The sequence below is a fragment of the Odontomachus brunneus genome, unplaced genomic scaffold (assembly GCF_010583005.1).
Source record: "Odontomachus brunneus isolate Ranch 3 - 2012 unplaced genomic scaffold, Obru_v1 Obru_scaffold_100, whole genome shotgun sequence".
NCBI lineage: Eukaryota > Metazoa > Arthropoda > Insecta > Hymenoptera > Formicidae > Odontomachus > Odontomachus brunneus.
The window spans coordinates 417,608-445,443 of record NW_022639550.1 but is presented as its reverse complement, the minus strand read 5'-3'; the positions used below and the strand labels follow the sequence as shown (position 1 = coordinate 445,443).

General features: G+C 46.8%; 2 protein-coding genes across 5 annotated transcripts in view; one reads left to right on the top strand and one right to left on the bottom strand.

Annotated features, from left to right (window-relative positions):
* The window catches only part of LOC116848788 (very-long-chain enoyl-CoA reductase), a 114,240-nt gene that overhangs the window by 20,953 nt on the left and 65,451 nt on the right, over positions 1-27,836 (top strand). The window lies entirely within an intron of this gene.
* LOC116848784 (facilitated trehalose transporter Tret1-like) overlaps positions 1-27,836 on the bottom strand; it is a 70,825-nt gene that overhangs the window by 12,782 nt on the left and 30,207 nt on the right. The window contains exon 1 of one of the 4 annotated variants that reach the window (XM_032825258.1): positions 12,244-13,169. The exons of 1 other annotated variant lie outside the window; for it this stretch is intronic. The gene's annotated coding sequence lies outside the window, so the exon portion shown is untranslated. Of the gene's footprint in view, positions 1-2,850; positions 4,028-4,093; positions 4,113-12,243; positions 13,170-27,836 lie in introns of those variants that run through there. 2 more of the 4 variants (XM_032825260.1, XM_032825259.1) reach the window with 2 other exon arrangements.

Genomic DNA, 27,836 nt, shown 5'->3' with positions numbered 1-27,836 from the left:
AGAGAGAGAGAGAGAGAGAGAGAGAGAGAGAGAGAGAGAGAGAGGACGGGAAGGAGAAATAAATGGGGGAAGCCGCGATCTTCGCGCGAGAGGAAATGCACACAGAATCGGGCTGTAACCGCGCTATTAGAATTTTATCACTGCGCCAGGGAACGAGGAGTGGAATAATAACGCGATACACGGGCTTAACTGCAAAGTACAGCAAAAGATACACCGAGCTTGTAACGAGGAGCGAACTTTTTCTCATCCTGTTTGTAGGATCGCTTTTATACTAGAGAGTCGCGGTGTCTTATCAGTGTAACGTAATTAATTACTCGCTTGGGGATTTAATTATTTTAAGCTCGGTTCCGCGCGCGATGGGGCCGTTCGATGTTAAACGAGGGATAATTGCAGCGTCCGCACAATTCTCAGTGTTGCGCGAATCCTGTATAAGCGTTTGACCATGTGCAACGTATCGTCCGCAATACAAACACCAGATAGAGACGAGATTAATCCACACTCGACGCGCACGAGAACGGATTCTATTTGGGACAAAAAATTGGATATTCTGATTGGAACCTTAGCTGCATTTGGGAAAATATTAAGACATTTCTATACAGGAAGTTGATTTCTGTAAAATAATATCCCGCAAAGAAACCGTGATGTATTTTTTTCTCAGTAAGGAGAAAATATTTTATCGGCTTTAAACTGCGACATTAAACGACGGGACAGAGTCGTCTAAATATTTTAACTGTGACTTTGACATCCGCTGAAAAAGTGACGAGAAGTCGTCGAGTGGGGTCTCGCTGGAGTCGTGTTCGAGAAATGGTGGGTACGGCAGCTTTAAGTTTCGTCAGCGCCTTTTTAGCCGGGCGTTCCTTAGTAGCGTTTGCGAGGGGACGGTTCCTCACAAACGGATTTCATTAGCGCGAGCGTTCCGCCTTGCGGTACGAAAACACGGGGAAATGAACAGCGGAGGTATCACTCGTTAGCCTGAAACTCTCGTTGCCACTCGTGAAGCACTTACATCCCACTGAAATCAAGTACGCGCGAAACATTCGGCGGAATTCTGTCAAACGTGAGAGGGACTCTTTCATCCGCCACGACTCCTAAAGAAAAGCGTTCCAGGCACGTGCCTCTTAAACGCACCTAATATCTCGACCACTCAGACGTCGTAAAAAGAGAATCTTTGAAAAAAGAAAACCCCACTCCTCGTTCAGGCTGGAAATGGAGGTTCTTCCCCGCGGCTCAAACGAGAGTTTCGTAAATTCGGTCGGGCATTCCGCCGTTCTTCACGCGATACGCGCGCTGCGAGCACCGCGGCTCGTTACACGATCGCACAAAGTTGTTTTTAAACTCGTAACCCCATTAATTGTACGTATGCGCGCGCGCGCGTGTGTGTGTGTGTGTGTGTGTACGTGTGTGCGAGCAAGCGCGTTACATTACTCAGCCAAGACATTACTACAGTTCACTCGATAGAAAGTTTCATTTCAACTCGTGATATTCGAGTTTCTCGAATCGCGCTGTTATTCCATCGTCGTATTTCCGCGAGACCGTGCTATTTTCCGTCGATTTCCCGACGGAACGAAAATTCGGCCACTCGATACCACCCATCCCCCCGCGAGCCATCAATCTGAAGACGTTCGCGCAATCGACCAAGTCGAAGACCGTCTTGGAACTTTTTCCATCGTCTTCACTTGCGTCGAAATTAATCATTCGTGATAGACGTGAGACGCTTAAGCTCATCCGAATTCAGAAGGTCGATACAGAAATCTCGTTGTACCTTTCGCAATTCGTCGCGATGTTGGTATCTTATTTAGAATGTCATTCGACCGCGCTTGTAGAACGCGAGCTTACTGATTTATATACACCAAGAAAAGAAAATGATTGATTAAAATTCTGGTCATTCTTGACTATTTTTTGAAGTACGTTTTGAAGTAAAATAGTAACATGCATCTAAAATTATTACCATTAACATTAGAATTTAATACTAATTAAAATTTAACACACAGTAAAATTTAATAAAAATATGGTTTTGTTGACTATAATTTATTATTTATAATTATTACTCTGTGTGATTATAGTTACAAATGCCAAACATTTCTTTGTCAGTGTATGCTGTTCGCACACTTTTCACTGAATGAAGTTGCAACGCTTCAAGTTGTCGCGATTGAAAGTCACAGAACAGTTGCATTCAACACACACACGAACACACACCTGTGTTTGGCTTAGTTTATAAAATATATAAAAATTACTTCAAAATAACGTTCTCTCACTTTAAAATAAATTCTCTCCAAATTGATTGTTCGGCTCTTCATATCAGCACGCACATCAGTTATGGCTGTTAATTATGATAACTTGACAACTCCGTAACTTGTTTCCGTAAAAAGCGTGCAACTATTTCGCGACCGAGCATACACGAGGCCCGAGAGGAAACGAATCTCTTTTCTCTTCGTTCATCCTAATTTTTTTATCGCGCCAGCACGGCGGCGACGTGATGGCAGAGGAAACTCTTTCGATGTGTTCGCTTTCACGACGAAAGCGATTCAGCGCGGATCCGATTGAAAAAAGCAAAAAAGAGAAGAATCAACGTCGGTGCGATTCACAACGCTCCAATGGTGATTCCGTTCGCGCGAGCGCGTTATTTCGCGATGTCGATCTTCGTTCATCTCCCGTGGTGATTCGCGACAGAGAGAGAGAGAGAGAGAGAGTGAGAAAGAGTGAGGATAAGAGAACGGAAGATCGGCGGGTGGGATACGCGGAAGGAAACAGGAAGACGAACGGTAAAACGGAGGGACAGCTGGCAGATATGTCCATTCGGCCGAGGGGAAGCGCGCAAAGAGGAGGAGAGGCGCATGAAATACGACTTACATCCCGTATTTTACGTTTTATTAGGCTACTCGTTCTATCCCCTTTCCGTCGCCCTGCGCCGCCGTCGTCGCCGCCACCCTTCTCGGCGCATTCAGGTCAAGTGGCTATGAATACGTATATCCAAGTGTGGCCGTCTAAAGCAACCGGCCAATTTGTCCGTCGTATCTCATCGCCATACGGCCGCTCTTTCCCTTTTTTGAAACGATCATCATTTACAACGCGGCGCGTGGCGGTGCCGGCGCCGCGACATTACGTCGAAGAGGCGCCCTTCGCGCCCGTTGAACGAAAAGACGGCGAGAAACTTATGCGCGGCGTAACCCACCCCGATCCTATACAGTTTTCTAGGTGAGAGCTCGAGCGGCACACTTGGCTCCAGCTGGCGCTTTAACGGCCACCCCGATAAAACGGCCCCGATTACGCGCATCACTTGTGTTGTGCGCTCGCGAGCTTTATGCAGATTTCTGTTTCCGCTGTTGCTCGCTCTGCCGGCTGTGTTTCCCCACGAGGAAGATCTCGCGCCGTGAAAGCACGAATCGTCGATCCGTCATCGAGAACCATAGTTACGCGAAAATAATCCAATCTACAAAATTATGATATTTTTCAGTTCTTGTTTTTTACCAATAGTCAGTCCACATGTCTTTCAAAGCAGAAAGGATCCAGGCCTTATGAGTGGTTGAAATTAATTTAAAATCAGTTGTTATTCTCCACTAGTTGGGCCACTTTTTACTAGTTGTGTCTTTTATGTCCATTTTTTACAGATTACGCTTGTCAATGAATATCCTTGAAGAGAAGAAAATTGCGAGGAATCTCAGTGCGATCTATACTTTTTAAATCACGTATCAGATTTTCATCTTCATTTTTCTCGGAACGTACTTCGTGTAGATTGGATCATTCTTCCATAACTACGACCAAACCGACTCACCGCGAAGGAGATCGTGTCGCAAAAAATTTCCAGCGCAAACCACTCGATCGTGAATCTCTATCCGCGCGTCCCTCGCCGCAAAGATCTAATTTATATTAACGGCAATTAACGGCCGTCGAGGTATTTGCACGCTGGCGGAGCATGAATCCTGCTCGAAAGCGTGCTCGAAAAGAGAGAGAGAAAAAGAGAAAAGGAGAGGAGAATTGCTCGATGAGAAACGCGAGAGCAGAGGAGGAGAGACGTCTCCTTCGCTCCGGTAATAAATTCTCGTGGAATTATGAATCGACGCGAAGGAGGATTCGATGCTCAAGGTGCATTTACCCCGTAATCCCCCGAGATGCACGATGCATTTGGGCTTGAACTTCACGGGTAATGACCAGAACTCGATGTAAGTCACGATCCGGTATTACCGGGGTGAGCGCTCCTCGCCCCCCCGCCGGGTTCTCGACGTTGACGCCCCTACCATTTCTCCTCGTCATTCAGTTATAAGGATCATTAAGGGGTCGAGGTTGACGCGGCACGAACGTTACTCCCGCGCGCGACTTCGAGATGCAACGATCAAAACAATAATTCCCATCTCAATTTGGACGACAGTCGCGCAACACTTGGATTATACGCGGAATCTGATGAGAGAATGTCTGATTCACGCGGAATGAATAAGCCGCGCGGCTCTAAATTAATTGAAATTCCAATTACGCGAACAACGCGATCTTATACCTTCGCAACGGGAAAGCCTCTTTTCGCGCTGTCCAAGTATCGTTCCCCTGACTTAGCCTAGCAGTTACCCCGGACAGATTCGAGATCGCGTAGGGACGGTCGCGCGCTCTCCTTCCCTTCGACGAGAAGGAATCTCAGGTGGCAGCTCGAAACCCTGCGCTAAGAATAAATCCGTCGTGCCACGTGCCGCGCGCGTTGCAGCACCCAGTGGTCGCTTCTGGACAGCTGCGATCGTACTTGCGATGCGATGTTCTCTTTTTCTCTCTGTCTCTCTCTCCTTCTCTCCCGCGCATCTCTTCCTTTCGCGGCGGGGCCTGTTGGCCAGCGATATTTAACTCGTGTCTCTGCTGGAAGCCGGCTTGCTCGCGAGACTGGTTTCGTGACGAAAGAAAGCACGTGGAGGAGCCGACGTCGCCGAGTAGGCAGTAGGTGGACGCGCCGGACGAAGGGAAATTATTCGTCCACGTGGCACGCGTGATCCATGAATAAATCTGGCTCGATCCCGCTCGCCTGGATCGCTCGGTGGTGCCTCGGTGGTCGTCGCTGATAACTAATCGCGCCGCGCCTACCAAGGCAGGCCTAGACGTGTATGAGACGTATCGCTCTATTTCACCACGACACGGCAGTCGGTGCACAGGATGCACGGGCCCATGTTTCATCGGCTGCCGTTCCGATTTGGCGCGATAGCGCGCTCGCGAAAAGTCTCGCCGACGCGACACTTCCTCATCGATCACCTACGCGCGATCGTGTCAGCAGCCAGGGTCCGATATCTAAATCTTCGACGCGGCTCCGCTGATATCGGTCCGTCAGCCAAATGCCCCCAATAGTAGTCCAGTGTCCCGATATACCCAAGTAATATCGGTGACAACGATAAGATGACTAGACAGTTTTTTCCCGGTGACAGTCCCGGTTTTCCGTCCTTTATCTAGGATTTTTTTATCCGCGACGCCGATTTGTCCCGGTTTCAGCCAAACTGTCCCGCTTTATCACGGTTTAGAGGATTTTTTAAATCCTTCTGACAAAACGGATCTTCTCAATAAAATTCACAGCTCCGACGAGTACACAGCAGCTTCTATTTTTGCCATGTGTGCAGCAGGTTAGGTTAAGCTGTTTCGTGTGTATACATATATATTTACATATATGTATAATTTTCAATAATCTCCTCTCCCCTCGTCCCACACATTTATAAAGTATCCCGGATTTGGGGGGTGAATTCTGGTCACCTTGCGACGATTACGCGTTGGATTTTCGCATGGGCAGGCTCTTTTACTCGTAATTCGCATTCCGCCAGTGCATGCGAGCGAGGTATCGTTTGCCGTTTCACGTAATACAACGCAGCGCAATGTAATTTCTCTGTCAATGGTGCACGGAGAGACGCGCCGCTACCCTCCGCTGCATTTCTACGGCTAACACCGTAGTGTGATCCGTGTGCACTCGAACACGAGGAGGAAGGGACAGAGAGGCAGACAGAGAGAGGGAGAGAGAGAGAGAGAGAGAAAGCATTTCTAAACTGTCGACCTGTCGACCCTTCGTCTGCCTACGGATCGGTGTCCCATTTCGACGTCTCGTGTCTTCACATACCCCATACTTGCGACATTCAGAAGCGAACAGTTCAAGTTGCAATTACACGCCGTCGTCGCCGTCGCAGATATCGGATGACCGTTTTCGATGTTCAGGGCGATGTTCATGGTGATCGAAACAATGTACCGTCGTCGGGCCTTCTCAATTAGCGAAGGCACATTGTGCTCCAATCTAAAATAATCAAAGCAGCGCAGCACCGATTTAAGCGTTTCTCTCCCTCTCTCTTTCTCTCTCTTCAATGGAGCGCGGAGGAAGCGAATCGCCTGGGATTTCAACGATGCACCAAGCTTCCAGCTTAGCCGTGACGTGCGCGGGCCGACCGTTTAAAAATAAATTTCGGCTTTACGCCGACCGATCGCGGCTACGAAACAACCATTGAAAATTGGATCACGAATTATCAGGAAGAAGTGTCTCGAGTGCCGTGATGTTAGTTCGAACTAGAGCCCGGGCTAGAGAAAAGAGGACGTCTATTTGCGTCGGTTGTTGAGTCTGTTTTCTAGCAGGAATATTCTTGTATGTCCGGTAAAGTGACATGAACAACGTGACTGCAGTTAAATTCTGTCAAAATTGTCAAAGTAATTCAGAGCTGAAGTAGTAGCTCTCCTTTGCCTCTTCGCCGCATGATGTAGCGCTATAAAAAGGAGCAGTAAAAATAGCAACATTAATGCATGATGTATGAGAATGCATATATATATATATATATATATATATATATATATACATAGTAAACTAGGACAAAAACAAGAATTACGTAATCGACATTTGTGCTGTGCTGTAATACGATATTAAAGGTGGACAATGCTAAATTACATTTAATTATTTCAATCTCGCAAACTATGCTCGCAACGAAAACGCGTATCTTGCGAAAGCTTCTGCACAAAGGACGCGCTCGTGTGCTACGTGAATTTACAGTATAAAGTATTATCATGTCTCGCGTGAATCAGACTGTACCTGTGAATTACGTGCAGACCGGTCTCGTGAAGGAAAAAAAGGATCAATAGGTAAATAATCTGATAATTCGTATCCGGCGACTCGTCCTAAGTGTTTTTGTCGCCGGAAATTTCGGATATCGGAATATCACGTGAATGTTCGCCGTTTTTTTTCTTATCGGGCAAATATTTGCAGGTCACATCCACTTCTCTCTCTCTCTCTTTCTCTCTCTCTCTCTCTCTCTCTCTCTCTCTCTCTCTCTCTTGCTCTCTTTCTCGTAACCACTTCTTCGAGGCTAGATTTATCGGAGTACGGAAATCTCATATGCAAACAGTGCCTTTCCTCGAGACATGACCGGCTCTCGTGATCACCGGAAATGTTGAAGGCAGCTCTCGCAAAAGATTGATCTCGGGTAATAGTTTGTCCCCTGTTCCCGAATTGGATATCGACATGCTCGTGAGAGAGATTAAAAATATCGTTTGTCGTCGCGAGAGCTCCGGAAAAGTTGGTTCTTTCTCCGAATCGTCACTCATACGACATTCCCGCCAGCCAACGAGATAAAGCGAAACGCTGATGGCACGGACGTTTACGCACCAACGGAAGTCATTCACTAGCCCCGTAGACGGGATATTCTAAATGTGGAACGTGGAATACGTGACGACGTGAATAAATAATATGTCCCGTGCGCGACAAAACATCGCCTGCCACTGCTCGAACACGACAGCTAACAAAACGTTTACTAGACACGAAACAGACATGCTGTGCACATCGTCATTAAGATAGCTTTCTCTCTCTCTCCCTCCCTCTCACCTCTCCCTCTCAAAATCAATATCTAATGATTTATTGTCCGCGAAATTGCAAAGAGATCAACTTTCTCGTGCAATTTCACAAAAGCTTAACATGAAAAATTTTGCTAATTGAATTATTATCGTATCATCGTCGCGATATGTCTTTTTTAACGGCGGCAAATGAAGGATTCATCCGCCAGGATGTAACCCGGTCAGCAAATGTTTAACTAGGCCTCTTGCCGACGCTCGCTTTCCACCATGCGGCGACAAACGCGTCTTCGACCTACAACGCGGCGACAATGAGTAATGGCGACAGTGAGAGATAACTGTCGCGGGAAAAGTTTTCAGTCCTTGCTCTTCAATGGTAATCGCACTTTTGGTTTCTTCTATTCAGCGTGGACACACGCGCGCGCGTATAACGCACAATCGGGACTTGCAAATGGCAGTGGCACTTTTGCCGCTGCGCAGCCCGAACACAGCTCAGCCCCCCCATTGTTCTACGTGGTGTTTTAAAGTACACATTCGAACTCTGACATTGGCCTTACGGCCAATCGAGGGTGTTTAATAGACATGCTGTGCGTGTGCGCGCGTGCGAAGGGAGCACGGCGGTGCTCATTCGACATTGATATGCATTGCGTGTACCCCCTCATATACCGTCGCGCAACCTTGAGTGTTTCTTATTGCAAAACAGGAACCACGGATACCTGTGTGCGTCGCCGGGGTAATCGAGGTTTATATGCATAATAAAGATAATCCTTCATGCATCGCCGCACTTTGCATGCGCCGGCCTGATATGCATAATAGAGATGATTCCTCATGCATCAAATGTGTCTCGTCGCGAGTCGATATTGAAAAAAGGAGAAAGTATCGAAGCAGAGCGGGGCTCTGGTCGAGGATTTTTCCCGATTTCTGTTAAGGGCTAATGAGCGATCTTATCGTGAAGCGAGGTGTATGTTCACAACGCGCGCGATATGAAATGACACGAGACAAAACGTGCGTGAATTGCGCGTGTTTGAGGGACGAGAGAAGAATGCGGCTCGCTCGCACGTTGAGCCAGATGTATCGATCGCGCGGAGTCGGCCCGGATCTTTTATATATCGGGATGCGCGATCTGAGCACCGCTGAGCCCTAGATACGTATGCGTATATATGCATTCGATGTATTCAAAGGTGCAACCCTTTCATTAGCGTGTAGGCCACGCGCTCTATTATCCCCAACAAAACATCCGATTCCATTGTCGCGCCGCGAACAATGCCGCGCCGCGGTCACGTGTTCTACTTTCGATCATTATTCGCGAAGTGTGCATAAAATTGGCAAATTGCGTCTCGCGATCGTGCGCGATGCGCGCAAACTTTTTCCCTCGCCGTGCGCTTTTCCCTCCGCTGCGTCGCGTCGTTGACAGCTGTCGTCGCCTTCGTGGTGGTCGCCCTCCAGAGACAAAGATCGCGTCGATTAATAAAGGCGTTCCTTCAGCCTCCCCTACGTCTCTCGCGCACAATGGAACTCGAATCCTTGCGATCGCTCTCGGGGAGCAGCACGAGGCGCTCTCGTGACACTTTCGCGCGTTCTTGTCCGAAGCATTTTTTTTCTTATTTTTTTCACTTCACGTACTTTAAAGTGCGCAAGAAATTTTCAAAAAACGGAAAGATTCCTGCGATTTCGAAAGGATAATAGACGCCTTGAAACGCCTTGACTGGCTGATGATACGTGCTTGAAGATAAGGTTGAGAGGGTTGACACACGGCTGGACCATTCGGGCGGACATGGAGAGATTTCGTCGCTTTGTTTGGTTTCCAAAAAAAGAAAGAGGCACGTGCTCCATTTTTCGTAGGGAACGAATTATGCTGAGCAGATCCTCGCCTATTCTTCCGCGACCAGTTTGCAAACATCGCTCTATTATTAAGGTCCAAAGGGGGGAGTCTGTGGGGGAGCCCGTATTTTGGAATATTGAGTAACAATACCGTCGAGTGTCTTCGTGGAAATCGCTCATTTTACGCGGCACGAGAATTTGACCGGACAAAGAAGTCGCGTCTCTTTTCCCTTTTATTCGACGTGTACACGAAGATATTGATTCGCACGGAGGACGAATAATTACAAAAGTAAACCGATATTACGTCCTTGAAGAAAGCCGATATTCTTGAATCATTTTTAGATTCTGCACACTGAGAGAAAAATGTAGTTGCTTTCGGCGTCAATTATACTTTTTTGTGATTTTAACCACAAAAATAATTAGAAGAACCATTGTTTTAGTAAATGTTATTAGAAAAATGGTTCTTCTAATTATCTTTCTGGTTAAAATCACAAAAAAAGTACAGTTGACGCCGAAAGCAACTATATTTTTCTCTCGGTGTAAGCGCGTCTTATTGAAATTCTGTGCAACATCGGAATGTATTTAATTTAATCGTAGCGTAATTTAATTAAATCTCGCTCTGTGTACGCGTATACGCGTGTTTGTTCAGTTAGATTAAATTAATCGAAGTTAAATTAAATCGCGACAGGCACAACGCACTGCCATGGTTTTTGAAGCGACGACAAATTAGCTTTCGGTGCGAACGGACATTGTAAATGATCGCGATAGTTCTGACCGGCCGGAGGCGCTAATTAATAATACGGCGTGATATCGGATCTATTACGTTTGTTAGATCCCGGTTCGATCTGCCGGCGAACGTTAGCAAACGACGAGACGATTTCGCATGCGTGTATGTGTCCGGCGCGTGCGGATGAAAAGTCCGCGATTCGCGCGCGTGCCTTTCGCGTCGTAGCAGGAAGCACTAGTCGAGTGATACTTCCGACAAGGCAATCCACTGAAATGGATGAAGATCCTTCAGAGTAACTGAACGGGTCACTCGCTCGCACGACAAGTGTCGCACTTTCGCGCCCCGAGAGCGTGCCTTATCGCGCATAATTTCTCGTCGCGAATCGATCCGCGTAATCGAGTCGCCGATCAAAAGATCTCCTGGCTGGCCCATTCATTCATTCATTCATTCATCGCGGTAGCAGCTGTTTCCGGGACGATAAAACGAGCGTGCGAGCGAGCGATGTCGCGGATGTAACACGGACAATTGCAATCGCACGAGGCGACGTTCCTCATTAGTAAAACTGAAATCGAGCCGAACTCGAAGCGCAAAAATGTCGAAATGTTGATCCCATTCTTTTCATCTCAACATTCCACTTAACACTTAAGCCTATTTTCATGCTCTGAAGCCTATGTCTCAATCCATTTTGATTCTATCTAACCTACCAATTCTACTTCTCTTACAAATGGCATCTTATACGCTTTTTGTCATTAAGGCGTTAAGTGGGATTTCAGTTTCCACGTACATATTTAACATATACTGAACCTTCAGAATATGCAGATTTTAGAATGTGGGGCTAAAATTTCGACTCGGCTTTTTTGCCAGCAGTTTCTCCCCGCACATGTACCGTTTGTTTAATAGTCGCAGTTTCGCGCTAATACCGCGCCTCGTAAATTCAGGCACGTTATCTTTAATTGGCGCGGTACGATCTATATCTGACTTTTATTCCGAATAAATGCGTCGCGTAATCTCTCTCTCCCTTCTCCTCCATTCAACGTCAGGTCGTGCTTTCGGTCTGAAATTTCCATGTCTGTGTGAAGGCCGATGCGAACGGTGTGTGCATCGCGAAAGGCAAGCCGGCGTTCGGACGAGATCGATCGATGTTGACGCAAGTGGAAAATACGGCCGGGTAGAAGTCGACGACCTTTGCTCGAATATTAATTTTATTCTACGAAAATACGCGAGAGTAGACGCCGTACAATCGACTCGCAGCGTTGGCGGGTAGGGGGGAAAAATAATACATAACGTCTCAATCTTCAACGAGTTCCTGCGCTTTCACTGCTTCTAACGGATAACTGGACGCGCCGGGACAGCTCGAGAAGCAAGGAACAAAATGTCGCCGGCAACTCCGCCTTATCCGTGCTCTTATCTCGTGATTCATGAACGCGTCGCCAAGTCCTATCGGCCGTCTAACGGGTCTCGCGCGGCCGCACGAAATATCTGAAACGAAAAATTGTTCGACCCGAAGATTATCATCGGTTCGCGAGTTGGAATGCGCAACACGCGGCGAGTCATTCGGCACGAACGGTTCCGCGAGAGCGGAACCCACGGCTCGTCTCTCTCTAAATATCTGCAGACAGGTCGAAACAAACAAAACAGCTGCGAATGCTCGCGGAAACCGTATGATCACATGACGTAAGTACAACTGCGTTAAATTACGTACGACCCAGAAATTACACGGCTGACCTAGCAGCTAACCAAAGCGGCCTGCAGAGGCTATTCACACCGGCTTGCGTTCGGCTTGTCCGCTGCGATACTTTCTTTCCGACGCGCAAACGAGCTTGTCCCCTTGGCGACAGCGTCGCGATTTTGTCTCGTGAGAAATGTCTCGAGCTGAGGTATCAATCTAAAAACGAGGTAAAAACGAGAATTTTACTCACTGCTGCCCCGTAAAAGCGCGCTTGGAGAACTGGTCTACCCTTTTCTCATGCGTGTCCTCGGGGAGAGCGCGCAACTGTGCACTTGTCGTCGCACCGCGAGACTTCTCTCGTGTTTTTGATCGAGTGGGAAGACGGCTTCTAGCGGCGACCACGTGCTTCGCTCGAAGAGGTGGGAGGTTGCGGCAGAAGCACGTGCGAACTTTCCTCGCCGGCGTTCGCGAGACGAACGCCTCTCTGATCTCCTCGAAGAGACCTGAGACTCGCGCCAAGATCACCGGGATATCAATGTCGTGCGTCTCCTGCGCCGACGATCGATCATGATCCGTCGCCGGTGACTCGATCGCTCCTTTGAGCTCTCGCAGACTCACACTCACTCAGGGACGCGCTCAGGGTGCTCCCGCGACGCGCCGCTCTCGAGGGAGTCTTCGCCCCGAGCGCTCTCGTGCACGTCGCGTCCGCGAATATCCGGTGATCATCCCGATGTACGGGGGGATAAACGCGCCGACTCGACGACGGCGATGACGATGACGAAGACGTCGAGTCTCTACCGTGGACGAGAATAAATCCGTACATCAGCCGTGACACAATTACCCGGCATTCTCTCCCGCGGGAGAGAGGCCCGATGATTTACGGCTAGCGCGCGGGCCGCAGACGGTCAATGACAGTGCGCGGCGTGCGTGTCCGAAGAACAGAACAGAAGCGAAGAGAGGGACTCGTCTTAATTAAGCGCGATTAAGCGAGACGTACGCTTCCCTCTTGGCTGTGCGCGCAGACGGACAGACTGATGGACGGCGAACGGACGGGGAACGTGGACCGCAGAGAGAGAGGAGGCTGGGAGAGGCTGCGACCTGTCCGCTTGGTGACCATCGTAGCACTGAGCTCTCTTTCGACCGACGGGTATAGGGCTTCGGAGCAGCACGCGCTCTCTCGCTCTCTTCGTCGAACCTGTCTCTCGGTCCCTCCGACTCCCGCGCGCGCCCGTCGCCCTCCCCCCCGTCTCTCTTTCTCTCTTCCTCCGCCTGCCTGCCTGCCTACCCGCTGTGTCGCCCGAATATCTCTCTTCTTCTCCATTTTTCTCTCTACCCCGTGATGGTGCATCGCGCCTGACCCTGCGAGTGTCCACGTGTGCACGCACGTGGCGATACCGCGGGTGCGCGTCTCTTTCATGCGACAGAAGGTCGAAAAAGGTGGGAGAGATGGGACGAAGAACAGCCGTAAGATACACAATTAGCCGGCTCTCGCTCGAATTGATCTCGCGTCCTTTTTTCTTCACGGAGGGCACGCCGCCGACAAATTGCGAGGAATCCCCTTCGCGGAGAGAGAGAGAGCTGCACCGCGCCTGCACCGCGGGATCCTCGGGAGAGACGGAGCGAAAGGGGGAGATGCGTCAGAGACATAAAACCTGAATTTTTACTCCAGATGGCCTTTCTCAGATCCCACCAGGATCACACGTTCGGCGTAGGTACTGAAGGGCCGAGGAAGATACGGACGAGACTTTCTTCTTTAAGGAGAAGTATAAATTTGACTCTGCGGTATCCTCGAGAGATCGGCATACTTACACGATGGGCACAGGGAAAATATTTATCCACCCCTCCTATCCTTTTTACAAATAAATCTACACGGAGACGGAGGGAAATACAGCTGGAAATGTTTCCATCGGAATACATTGTCTCCATTTGCATTAATACATTGAATAAGAGCGCACTGTAGTCATATTCTGTCCTCCTTCGTGTAAGATATACAGAATGGAGTGCGCGGGAAGAATATACAGTTGTGAGTACTTTTTTATCCGCTGCAAGATACGCTTGGATGTTGCCACGAAGCTCCTCATTGACGTCAATCCTCTAAATCCTATCAAGCCAAGTAGAAAAGGATCAATAATTCAAACTCTAATTTCGGGAAGATGATAATCTCTGACAACGATCCCTGAGACGATTTATCTGAGACTGACACGCGCGGAGTGCCCACGTTAGAATCCCGATTATTATTAATATTACTCTCTCTTTCTCCCCTTAAAACTTCTGACACATGACTGAATGATAAGTGCTTCCTTTTTTCTTCATATCAAGAGTCGCGAGTTGTTCTAAATTTTATCTCAAAGCAGTCCTCCCGGCGCGTTCAACGAACGCGGAACACTGCAATTGCGACTTTCCCGTCGCGTGCGCGCGCGGCGCGGATAAATGATAAAAGAGTTTATATTTAGATCGCGCAATAAATCCGCAAGAGCGAGCGCTTTATTCAGGGGGAAATGATAATTTGTACAAATGAGGGCTGTTTATCATCGCCGACGCCGATACCGCGGCTCGCGTCATTAAAAACAGGCGGACTCCGTGTAATAACCTGTCCGCGAGTCAATTGTGCATCGCCAAACTAAATACGAACGTCGCTTATGTCAGCGCGACGCAATGATCTACGCGTGTTCAGCAATTGCAAAGTCGTGCGACGACTTGGTTATTCGACTCGGTGCAGGGCGTTCGGTCGCGTACCGATTGTGGGGACGGCGCGATGCGCACCGGAATATAAATCGACTGATTATTACTCGGACCGATTAAAGTCGCGCCAGACATATACACTAAGCCACGGATACGGTCTTCATAGTGAATCAATCGCTAAAGTATGCGCGCGCTATCGGCGGGATTTATGTCCCGGGAAGCGGATACTTTGTAAGATTTATGACAGATCTAGCTATTTGCAGGAAGCGAAAGAGAGTGTATATTTCCTTCAAAAGGAAAAAAAAACAGATATACAGAATGTCCCAGAACAATCTCCGAAACTCTGACGGAGACATAGTATGGATTAAGGTGAGCATAAAAATCCTATACCGTTTTACGATAATCGCAATAATTATTCGGGATATTAATTAAAGAAGTTTTGTGAATCACAAAGCGATATAGGATTTTTATATTTATCTCAATCTGTACTATACTCGAGTCGAAATTTTGATCTTACTATTAGCCTTACTATTTCATTCAACACCTATTTTGATGTTAAAGAAACGCTAAACAAAGCAAGGGAAATTTCGGACATCATCAGAGTCAAAATAGGAATAAATTGTATCATTAGAATTAAATTTTATTTTGCTAACTTACAAGTAAACCAAGTATTCAAAAGTTACTACTCCGATTTCTTTCTAATTTGGCACAAATATAGAAGTACAAAAAATATTTAAATCATATTTTTTCATTTTGGCCCACTTTGAATTTCACAAGAAGTTTATAGCTTTTTAATGTTCTCACTCCTATCATCAACAAATGCAACAAAAATGCATAAGAAATAAAATTGAATACAAGATATAGGCGTTTTTGGTTTGCTGATTATGAATATAAAGTCAAATGTGTAAAATTATTTGTATAAATAAAATGTTTAAACAAAACATGTAAAAAGTTGAAAAAAATTATTTATACAAATAATTTCTCGGTTTGGCCGAGATTCGAACCATTTTTGACTAATTTAGTACAGATTTGAGATATTTCGATTGAAATCTCGGCTAAAGAAATTTAGAATGGTTCAGCTATGCCGATTTTATTAAAATTATTCAACTATATCTTGTATTCAATTTTATTTCTTATGCATTTTTGTTGTACTTGATGATAGGAGTGAGAACATTAAAAAGCTATAAACTATTCGTGAAACTCAAAGTGGGCCAAAATGAAGAAATGATAATCTAAATATTATACGTACTTCTATATTTGTGCCAAATTAGAAAGAAATCGGAGTGTACCTTTTGGGTAGATTTACTTGTTAGTTGTAGAATTCAAAGTTTAACATAGAACCAAAATTTCGACTGCCTGGCGGGTACCTCCCTCCCCCCTTTTAAATATAAATCACCCTTTTAGATATTTATACATCAATATTTCCTTTTAGATATAAACCACCCTTTTAAATATTTATAATCAATATTTCAATATTTGAAGCTTATCTAAAACGTATTTTTTCTTCCAACCAAAAATAACAGCGCGCGAGAAATTACTCCAATAGTATCCAACAGTATTGCCCGATAAAACATTTCAGGCTATAAAAGATTTTTCTAATTTCACGCGAGGCTCGTCGACTCCCACGAGTTTTGGCGGAACGCGCGACGAAATTAAATCGGCGAGTCATTGTCGCGCGCGAGGCGCGTGCAACGCGTGAATTTATAAATCCGCCACTGCACGCAGACGAGAAGAATTCCTTCGTGCGAATGAACGATTCCGCGCGATTCGTCTCGCCATTGAGATTTTTTCGACCATCTTTGATCTCGCCGGCGTTTCGCCGACGCCACGGTCGGCGTTCGTTTTATTTTCGGCGGGGCTACGGACCGTCTGTAAAACTCCAGTCCGGCGATATTAAGGCCGTTCGGCGATTATCGGAAAAATGCGCGCGCGGCCATTTGTAGGCGGCGGGCGAGCGCCGCGCGTCGCCTTCGGTCAAATATAAATGCAAATACTCGCGCACTCGCATTAAGCACCCGCGTGCCGTTATGGATGCAGGAAGGACTCTCTGACTTGCATTTCTGCAGTGTCGAATTTTAAGGCTGGTGCGTCGTCGCGTCGTCGCCAGCCGAGACGTTTATGCCCGTCGTGTGTGTCGTTAGATTTCCCCGCTTATTTCCATCATTACCTAATGTAATCGCGCAACGTCGCCTCTTCCGCGTCCCTCTCATGAATATGTCAGGAGGAGGCCCCTTTTTTGCGATACCACTCGACAGTAACTCAATTCGCAGTAGCGCGTGTACTTCATGTTATGGCTCATTAATTTGATCGCATCATCCGTTCATTATCTTTTTTTTTCTTTGTCGAGTACTCGACGACGACGACAATTCGGAGACGCGGATCCGTGGCGACTCTCGCCTCATCGCCACGGAGTGTTCGTGAGAGGATTCCGCAATGGGATGCCATCAATGACGCTAGCTCCCTATGCTGAATGACGATCGCCGTGGCGGCGCTGAATCGCGCTCGCGCTGATAATGTATGCGCACCTGTGAGCCGCTTTACTTATGCGTGCCGCGCTCTTCCCGCTAAATGTCCTGCAAAGTGGCAGGCACGCGATTTCCGACGACCACGACTTTTCCAAGGATGCTGGGAAGAAACCGCGTATCTCCGTCGACTGCTCCGTCGCTCCTACGCCCGTAGGTTTCGCGCGCGTGCACGCGCTACTCGCCGGTTCGCAAACAAACGCGCGTCGCGAAAGTACGCCGGTGTATTCTTAGAGCGCTCGACAATCCCGTCCAGGTAAAATTAGAAAATGCACGCTCGCGCTTCTTTGTGATGCAATCTTATACCGATATCTTGTCGGGTCACCTCTCTTTTGCTACGAAATTTTCAACATTTCACAGACCTGAGGGCCTATCAAGTTCAGCTTCCTGCAGAGAAACTTTTATAACTTCCCAGAAAAGATGAAGTTGGCGCTTGCCAACGTATTGTCTGTGTATCCTATCTGGAAGGAAAAAACACGTGGTGACCGCCGGTTCGCGCAAAAAACTTTTACACATTCGAGAAACTGACGCGATTTCTCGCATCGTGTGAATCTTGCATGCGACGCCAATTGCAAGATGTAGGTAACTGCTGACGAGTCGCGACACTGAAATACATCTGAGACTTGTGATCAATCGAGAATAAAAGCTCGATAAATATGGGTGAAACGATACCTTTATAAAGTGAATGTGCATGCGATCTCGCATAAATAAAGTGGGTCGAGACAAATGTGATTTGCGAGATATTGATTCGTAATAACTGTGATGAAAATATAAGCACACGGCCGGCTTACTGGACGACGCATAATACGCGAGACCGCATGCACTCGTGATTTATTAATAGTCACGCGAGATGTACCTTCCACCGTAATGATGCACGCATATCCATAAAAGCCGATATTTGCGGATGCGTACGATTTATATTTGTAAACGTGGATCAACGGCGCTGCGGGTAGATACAGATTATGGGCCATGAATCAATTTGATCGATCGCCAGCTGAGAGAGCCACGGCGTATAATACCGGTTTCGGTGCCGCGAGATAGAGAGGCAGAGAGATGCTCTCTCTTTCTCTCTCTCTCTCTCTCTCTCTTTCTCTCTCTGCAAGAACATCTCTTCACTTATATATTTGTCATAATTGCTATCTGTCTGTCTGAAGCGTATCGCCCGTGGTGAACGAATATCACCGCGGGGAGAAACACAGCGCGAGAAGAAGTTTATTAACGCAAACTTTCAGACAGATTCGATTTAGTGTATCTCGAGTGGAAAGACGAACACGACGGAGAGAAAAGTAGAGAGAGAGAGAGAGAGAGAGAGAGAGAGAGAGAGAGAGAGAGAAAGAAGGAAGGAGAAAGAGAGACTTTGATGTAATTGCTTGGCGAGGAGAGGACGCTGTCTCCTCCAGGAGAGACTTCCGTCGAAGAGAAAAAGGAAGGGCCACTATGAGCGTGTGGAAGGTTCGGTCGCCTGGAAGAGAGTCCTTATAGGCGAAAGTGTCGAAACCCGCGCGCTTCCACGCGAGCGTGACCAAGAATAGGGACGTCCCCAAAGATAATATTTGTAGTAACAACATCTCGACGGGCTCCTTATACGCATTTGAAGAATGCCTCAAGGGCCTAGTCGGCACATCCCTTTTCCCCTCCCCCCTCCCCCCCTCCCCCGGAACGCTTTCAGCGCCCTTAAGCGCGACTCGCGACCGATGTTTGATTTGATTTTGTGACTTGGAAGAAGCGTGACGAAGCTCTTATCACGACCGTCGCAGCTGGCTTGCACTCGTATATGTGTGCGCGTTCTTCGCGGCCTCATCTTCAGGGTGGAACGGCAATCTCTCCGGAGATCCGTGATTTCAAATTCGTTCCCGCTTAAACTCGTTCCGGGCCTTCGGGAGAAGTTCGGGCTATCGCCTAAATGGGTAGCGTTACACTCGATGCCCCGCTGCACGAAGCGTGAAACATCGTGAATGTGATTTATTACGCTCCCTTACGTAGGAATTGAGGACAGAGAGAGAGAGAGAGAGAGAGAGAGAGAGAGAGAGAGAGAGAGATTCATCGCGATGGCAATTTAATCGCGGGCTGTCGCGGCTAATGCAAAAACGATTACCGAAATATTGGCGACATTTTTTCGCTCGACATCTGCCGGTAATTTGGAAACGGCAATTCGTCGGGCGACTCGTAAGGCACCGTTTTACGAATCGCTTATGCATCCAATAACGTTTCAACGAGGTTGAAACTTTCGCCATTCTCACGATCATTGAATAAAGCGCCGTAAAAGGGCGTGGTGGAGCAGCGAGGGCTGCGACGTGGAATTCGAAATCGCGCGTTACTCGAAAAAGAGTCACTACCACCACCAGAGGGGTGAAAGACCTCGCCCTTTCCGTGATATCCCTTCCGCGTTGTACGCCCGTTTTCCGTACGTGACGTTTATAAACTGCGTGACCGTGCAACGCGCGTGCCTGGTGAATATTAATTGTGCACCGTCCGTAAGGGTGAAACTAGTCGGCTCGTGTGTCAACGCTCTACATAAATTATAAAAATATATGTAGCCGAGCAGGATTTTACCCTGTCTCTTCCTATCTCGAGATAAAGCGTCTCTCTTGGTGAATGAAAAGTAGAAAAATAAAGGGAGATAAATTGAACGCGCGTTCAAAAGCAAATCACTCGCCGCGTCATCGCGAAAAGACGCGGAAGGGATTTTTCCCGGCGCGCGACAATCGATTTGCATTGTCACGTCTCGATCCGCCTATGCGATTTCGATCGTGCCGCGACGGCGACGAACCGTCTCGAGCTAAAAGCGAGTCTGCCAGCGAAACGAATGATCGCGCGCTTCGGAAAGTTCCCCCAGGTCCGGCTTCAAAGCTGCACCGCGTCAAAGGAACGCGTGTCCGCGTAGTTACCGGCATAAGTTACGGGCGTTTACGGGCCGCGCGATGAAGTTGTACTATTTATTGCGAGAACGCGAGGGGGCACCGGCCTGTAGTCAGTACGTCGCCCTGATAATCGCACCACCTACGAACCAGAGCTGAATTGTCGTCGGGAGAATAGACGGCGCGACACGACGCTTAGTGTCGCAATAAACGAATCTTACGCCACGACGCGCGCGCGGCTGTTGCGTTATTTGCCGAGGTAGTCTCCGTGACGAATCACCGTGGAGTGCACCTTTAAACAGTCGCAGTAACTGTTACTGCCCATTGCCATATCTCAACAGAGATGCACGTTTGTAAAACGAAAAGCGGAATAGCCAAAAAGATGTAATCTCATTCTAAGCGGAATTCTCAGGATCTTGGGGGATTTTACTTTCATGCGCAATCTCAAGAGGATTTTTCCGAAAGCAAGCGGAAAATACTCCAAGCACGATATTCTTAAAGTTAGACGATTGAATCTTTTACCTATACAGTAGTTAAGCACAAATCAAGAAGAGCATTCTGCTCCAAGTAAACACACTCCTCTTGATTCAAAAGGAGAGAAAAAAGTTGGAATATCCAGTAGATTTTAAATCACTAGTCCACTTTTCATTAGAAGAGGAATACTTACTCGGTAAAAATTTTGTTTGGAATAGAGGATTATAAGAACAGTACTTCGCAACTAGAACTCTTTTCTAGCTGAAGAATTTAGGAACGTGTATTGGTTGTAAAGATAGACAGGTATGTTTACTGGTCGCTGTCTTACTCATCCCAAAAAATGATGTAATCTTATCATTAGCGGAAATGTTTTTGTACTCGACCTCAAAAGGAGATTCTTCTGAAACTAAAAGGAGAATATTCTAGGTATAATATTCTTAAAGTAAGTCACTTTGTAATCAGAGTTCTTTTCTTGGCTATTGGAATGTTTTCCTGTTGGTTTCGGAAGCATCTTCTCGAGACCGTAACACACATAAGAAGATTTCCGCTGAGAATAAGATTATATTTTCCTAAACGTTGCATAAACGCGCTCAGAGCGAAGGGCAGCCGCCTTTTCGCGCTTTTCCGTCCGGCAGCAACGCGCCGGGCGATCTATTTCTAATTAAATAACCGTGACTCTCATTGCATCGCATGCAACGCGTCGCAGTTAGGCGTAATGCGCTATTTAAATGACGATTTAACTTCATAAAATCGCCATGGTAACATCGCAGCGAGCATCCAGTCGGCCAGCAGCGGGGCTATTCCGCGTCTGGCGTTTCACCGGTGTCATTTTATTTTCACGCTGTTTCTCTCCCTTGTTTCTCTGTTTCCCTCTCTCTCTTTCTCGTTCTCTCTCTCGTCGTTTTTCCCTCGTTCTCTTTGTGTTTCTCTCTCGCTCGCGCGCACACGAGAGTCTCATTTAGAACCAACCGCGCCAGACATTTCCAACAGGCATGGGGAATATATAAAATTGTCGTTGCGCCGTCCTCGGCGATCCGCGACGCGCGTAGCTTGTCGATATATTCTAGGCAATAAAATCGACATGGCTCTTTGTCCCAAGGAATCATCGATCAACTTCTTGGTCGACAGACACGCATTACGCTACTTTACTGCCTGTTTAAGAGCTGCAGTTAAACATTCGCGTGTGTGTGTGTGTGTGTACGAGCGCGCGCGTGCGAGCCCTTGACCCCGGTCGGAGTCGCAATTTCGCGATGCAAAACTCGACGGTTCGTCGAACCCACTGCCAGATAAAAAATCCCGTCGCCAGGCTCGGGCCGAGAGCTTTCCGCTCGATCTTTTTCACGATCGATCGCCACCAATTTTATGCTCGTTAACCAGCCTACCGCGCGCGCACACATCCACACTCACGCACACAAATTTATAGATGCGCTCTCGTTACGATCGTGCACTCTCGCATTGCGTCCCGCACGTAAACGGCACAAAGACAAACTTTTCCGCTCGTTCCGCGCGAAACCGGAAGAGCCGCTGCATGTGTCGACCTCTTCCGTTCGCCCGCAGCCGTTCATTATCGTTTTCCATCGTCTTCCGTCTCCTTCTCTCATTCTGCTGGCTCTCCTCGTTGTCCCTCGCCGGGACCATCCTGACACACTTTTTCCTCCCCTGATTACCGCGATGTCGATTGATTAGTCGACGGTAAGATCTCTTTCTCTCTTTCGTCTTCCTCTACCCTCGTCGCTGCCGCCGCCGCCGCCGCTGTCGTCGTCGTTGTCGTCGTCTCCATTGTCGTAAAAGTTTTAATTAAATCCGGCTGCCGAAGCCATATCCGCGGCGATTGTCCCGACGATCGAAAATAAACTTTCCTCTCGAAAGACGTACCCAGGGCAAATGACACCCGTTCCCGAGAGCGCTTGGAATTCGCGAATTCGCGCGCGCGCGCGCGTCGACGAAACAAAGCTACAGAATAACTCGTCCTTAATGAAGGGCGCCTATTTCGAGAAAGAGAGGAGTTACGGAGAGGAGTCTTGGAAATTGCGAGGACGGGATAATTAATTTCTAATTCGCTACGTTACGCTCTAGTGCAAACGTCACTGCAAACGAACGATAGTGTATACGCCGGAAACGTGATAATTCCGTAAAGTTTGATAAGCGAGTTACGCGCACTGAGAAATGTTTGGTATTTGTCACTGTAATCACATAATAAAAGAATTCTAATCGGAGAGACCCCTTTTATGGTAAGTCTAGTATTAGTGATAATTACCTTGCATGTGTACCGCTACTACCACACACGCATATACTTGTTAGAACAACAAGCAGATGTAGTTGACGCCGAGAATAATAATTAATAATAATTTTTTGTGGAATTAATAATTTTTTCTCAGTGCGCAGTCCGTTCGATAATTAATTCTTTTACATTACATCTGTTTTAAACAGAGAAAAATATCGTTATACTGCTAAGAAAAGAACAATTATTCAGTTTAATTTCCTTCTTTGAAGTAACACTTACCTTTAGCAAAGAATATTTTCTTGATAAAATAGTCTTCAAATGTACTCATCACAAATTCGAGAGATGCTCATTATTGTGTACTCTAAAGAAAAATGTATTCTCTTTACCAGAGTATTATAAAACTTCATCGGGGAAAAAATCGGTTTAATTCTGTACAATAAGCAAGCGAACTTTTGTCTCAATTAAATATTCTTAATTGAAATGCTAAACTTGCTAGAACACAGAATGTACTTTGAATAAATTTGATGCTTTATGATGGACTTGTCATAGATACGCGGGTATGTGAACGTATGAAATACTCGAGACAAGTAACATTTTCGTCAGTGCAGTATGTATTTTTTCGTGTGAAGAGACGAATTATCCGCGAGATCCCGTTACTCATCGGTTCCACTGCTCATCGGAATCTTGAGAATACCCAGACGTCACAAGACGGTTCGGATCATGCTCGCACTTTTTGTATCGACGCGTATGTATCTCGAGCGTAAAACGACCTATAGTGAGAGGGGACGATCACAGTGACACTCACACACATGGTGGCATCTCTATAGCCGTGCTCATATTTGGTCGCATATTCCGTCGTGATCCACGCGAAACGCGCGCGAAAACGCGCGCGGCCTCGCGTTCGCGAGTTTTCCCCCGAATATCAATCGTCCCTCGGCGAAAGCGACGATGAAAAAACGATAAAAATTGTTTCGTCTCTCTTTCCGAGTCGATCGCCGCTGACAGCGCGGCGCGAAATTCGCGCGACGAGTTTTGTTAGGGCCCTGCAAACGAGAAGCAATTTAAACGCGAACAATGAATCGCACGGACCGATGTAAAGTGCAGCGGCGCCGCGACGATACGGCGCGTTTTACGCGGAAATCTGGAAAAATGTACACCCGAGGCATGATGAGTCGCCCCTTCCCCTCTTTCCTGCGCGAATTTTTATCGATAGCGGGCCGCCGAGTCGTTTTTGATGAAATCGGCCAATAAACCCCGCGGTTGGCGCGCGCGCAAATTATCGCGATGAAATATCGCGAATAAAGAGAAGTTGCAAAAAAAAAGAACGATATTGGTCTCGCCATAGAGTGCGACGATTTGATAGCCCTGGGGAAAAAAAAGAGTACATTTTGTTGATTCTAAATTAAGAGGAGGGCTCGTGTTTGATCGCGACGCGAATATTTTGTAGATCTGGCGAAAAACGTAGACACAAACGAATCGGGCGTGTATCTCAAAGTGATCATTGATGAGTTGGAATGAAACAGTCACTCTTGTCAGTATTTTCACAATTCGCCTCAAGTAAAAACACTGCCACTGTTCGCTCGTTTCGAGTGAGATATCACTCCAACAAATTCAAGGCGCAATCTAACGCCCGATGAGCCAAGTGTTAAAATGCCTCCTCCCCTGCATGCGGCGCGTTGATTCCGGAATATCGTTCTCGCCCGTGTGAAGCACCCGTGTAATTTGTACGTACTACGAGGAAGAAAAAAGAGATATCACGCCGGGAGAAGACGGCGTTTCGTGTCGACGTTAACGTTTCCATTAACCTCGCTTTAGGTGCGTGCCTGCGTGCGTGACTTTGACGAGGATCGGGCCTCTCGTTTTTTCCCGCTTTTTTACAGCATATTATTCGGAAACACTTGGGAGGTCGATCGGGGAATCGGCCCTCACGGGTCCCTCCTTCTCCACGAATCATTATCGCGCTGTAATTCATCTTCCACTCACCGCACACGTCTCCCTTATTTATCTTATCGCGACAAAACCACCGGGAAAACATCCGGGCCGGATTCAAGAGCAATCTCCTTGTCTACTTTGGCCCGTGCGATTACGAAATTGCATCTTTGCCAGGCCCGATTTACCGCGGGCCCGTAATAAGACGATTTTCCGCGCGTCCATACGGAGGCACGCCAGAAATAATGCAACGGACGAACGACCGCGCGTATTTCCGACCGAAACAGCGGACGGGCATGCAAAGTGCAGGGTTGGGTCGCGAAAGCGAGGCGTGCGGGCGCGCGCCGTCGTAACTTTTGCGCGATATTTCGCGCCGTGCCTATCGGCCGCCGTCCGGCCGTTAATATTGTAGCACTGCCTATTGTCGGCCGTGCGCGCACAATAATTGGTCGCAGTACGGGAAAAGAGAAGGCTCATTCAATGGGGCCCGGTCCGCAGCTATTATGCTAAATGCCGCCAATTAAGTCAGCGATTCTCCGCGAGGCTCCTTCTGTTAAGCGCGACCCGCCGCTTTCCCGAGCGCGAAATTATACAATGTTATTAAACGCGCTTGATAAATATTCAACAGCCACGAGTGCACACGCGCTCGGCTGCGCGATCCAACCTGCATTCTAAATGATTCTCTCCTCGAGGACCATAATCACTGGCTAGCTAACTCGAAATTTTGATCCTACTTTCGATTTCAATATTCCATTTAACGCCTGCTTTGGTACTCTGAAACCTGTCTCAACTCCTCTTGATTTTATTTAAACTACTAGCTTTGTGGAGAGGTCCTCTTTAGAACCCACAAGAATCATTTTGCATTTTCTGCTATTTAGAAATATTAAATAGGATTTTAGTTTTTATATATATTGAACATACACTGATCCTTCGATAGATCTTTCAGGGCTAAACTTTCGACTCAAGTGGCTGGACGAGTCGAAATTTTGATCTTACTTTCGACTTCAATATTCCATTAAGCAGCCACTTTAATTCTATGAAACCTGCATCAACCTCTGTTGATTCTATTCTATCTTTGTTGAGAGGAAGTTCTTAGTAGAACTCACAAGTGACATCTTGCGCGTTTTCTGTCATTTAGAGGCGTTAGGTAGGATTTCAGTTTTCACATGTATTACACATGTATTACTGACCCTTCAGAATATAACAGAAGATGTCAGGAAATTCAGTAGGATCAAAACTATATTATCGAGATTGCAACAACGGATTTCGTGCAACACTTTTTACCCGCTGTCAATGATTGTCCGAATCGTGCGTAATAATCATAATCTCGCGCGTTCCGACGGTCTTCTTGATTTATTTGACAGCCAAACGATCGCGCATCTGTCATTCATAAGAGCACACTCGAGACCGTCTCGAGGGGAGATCCGCGACGATCAACGACACGTACGTATCGTAAAACGGCGGAGTTGTCGTGTTACTCGAGCTCGAGAATTTTGGTTTCATCTCACGTTGTTTTCGAAAGCACGTGTACATTTTTGACGACTGCGAGAAGCACCTCGAATGCACTCTCTCTCTTTCTTTCTTTCTTTCTCTCTCTCTCTCTCTCTCTCTTTGTTTCTCTCTTCTTCCTCTCTGTCTGCGATCGCTTCGTCGTGAAATGAGAACCGCCTGCGACTAATCGACACTTGAGGGAACGCGCGTCCGAGGCAGTCTATTTCTCACGCTTAACTATTATTGTGTCAAACTCGTGCTCGAGTTATTCGTGCCAAGAAGATACAGCGACCCTCGGGGCCAAAGCCGTGAATTTCGGAAAAGGTTCTCTAGGAGCGCCTAAGACAAGCCATCGTCATCGCCGCTGCGTCTCTGCCTAACATCAAGCGCGAAGTAAGGACGTCGATTGCGCGGCTCGCAAATATTTCGCTCGAGAAAACAAGGGACGGGTCGGCCGTATATAGAGCTCACATGGGCGAACCGAGGCCGTATTTTGTCGGGGTAGAAAAAGCGCCGCGCTTTGTCTTCCATCCAGACGCGCCGCGGCGCGTGCAATAATCTGAGGCTGGACCACCCTGTCTGTCTGCCTGTCTATCTGCCTGCCTACCTACTCGCCTGCTGCTCTTCCCTTCTTCTTCTTCGCCCGATTTCCTGCCTTGCTGCTGCGCGAAATAAGAAAATTATCCTCTAATGTTGACAGAAACCGCACATAGGTCCATGGCATACGGAAGTTATGACTTTATTCCCTGAATCGTAATTTCTCGACGGGCTGGTTGCTTCGGCACATCCTGCCTTTCTGTTCTCACATCTACTGACTCCCGATTGTCCCGAACATTCTGATACACTATCTACATACAGGATATAGCAAAAGTACCGGAACGGCAAGATAATTCGGCGGGGGAGCATTTTAGAGAAAAATGTTTCAAACAGAAGTTGTAAGGCTTAAAAAAACGCATTCAACGATAGTAGTTATTTGACATAGGATGGCGTCGCCAAGGTCAGAACAAGGTCAACTTTGCTTTTTTTAAATAGAAACACATATTTTTTATTACGGCATTTTATTCAACGTAAAAACGCAAACAACTTTTGCTTGAAAAAAATTTTTATACGACTTCTATTTTCTAAGATATTTACGTAAATATCTACAAGATTGGTTTCAATAATTTTTTACTTGAATTCTATCAACTTTAGCGGAAAATATGAAGAGATAAAAATTGTATATTTTGTTCTAATAGAGCTCTGAGAATTTTTTCAGAATTTTGTGTTAACTTTTTAGTACTTCATTTTCTTACATTTTCTTGAAGTACTAAAAAGTTAACACAAAATTCTGAAAAAATTCACAGAACTCTATGAAAACAAAATAAGCAATTTTTATTTCTTGATATTTTTTGGTAAAGTTGATAGAATTCAAGTAAAAAATTATTGAAACCAATAATCTTGTAGATATTTACGTAAATATCTTAGAAAATAGAGGTTGTATAAAACATTTTTTCAAGCAAAAGTTGTTTGCGTTTTTACGTTGAATAAAAAATGTGTTTCTATTTAAAAAAGCAAAGTTGACCTTGGCGACGCCATCCTATGTCAAATAACTACTATCGTTGAATGCGTTTTTTTAAGCCTTACAACTTTTGTCTGAAACATTTTTCTCTAAAATGCTCCCCCG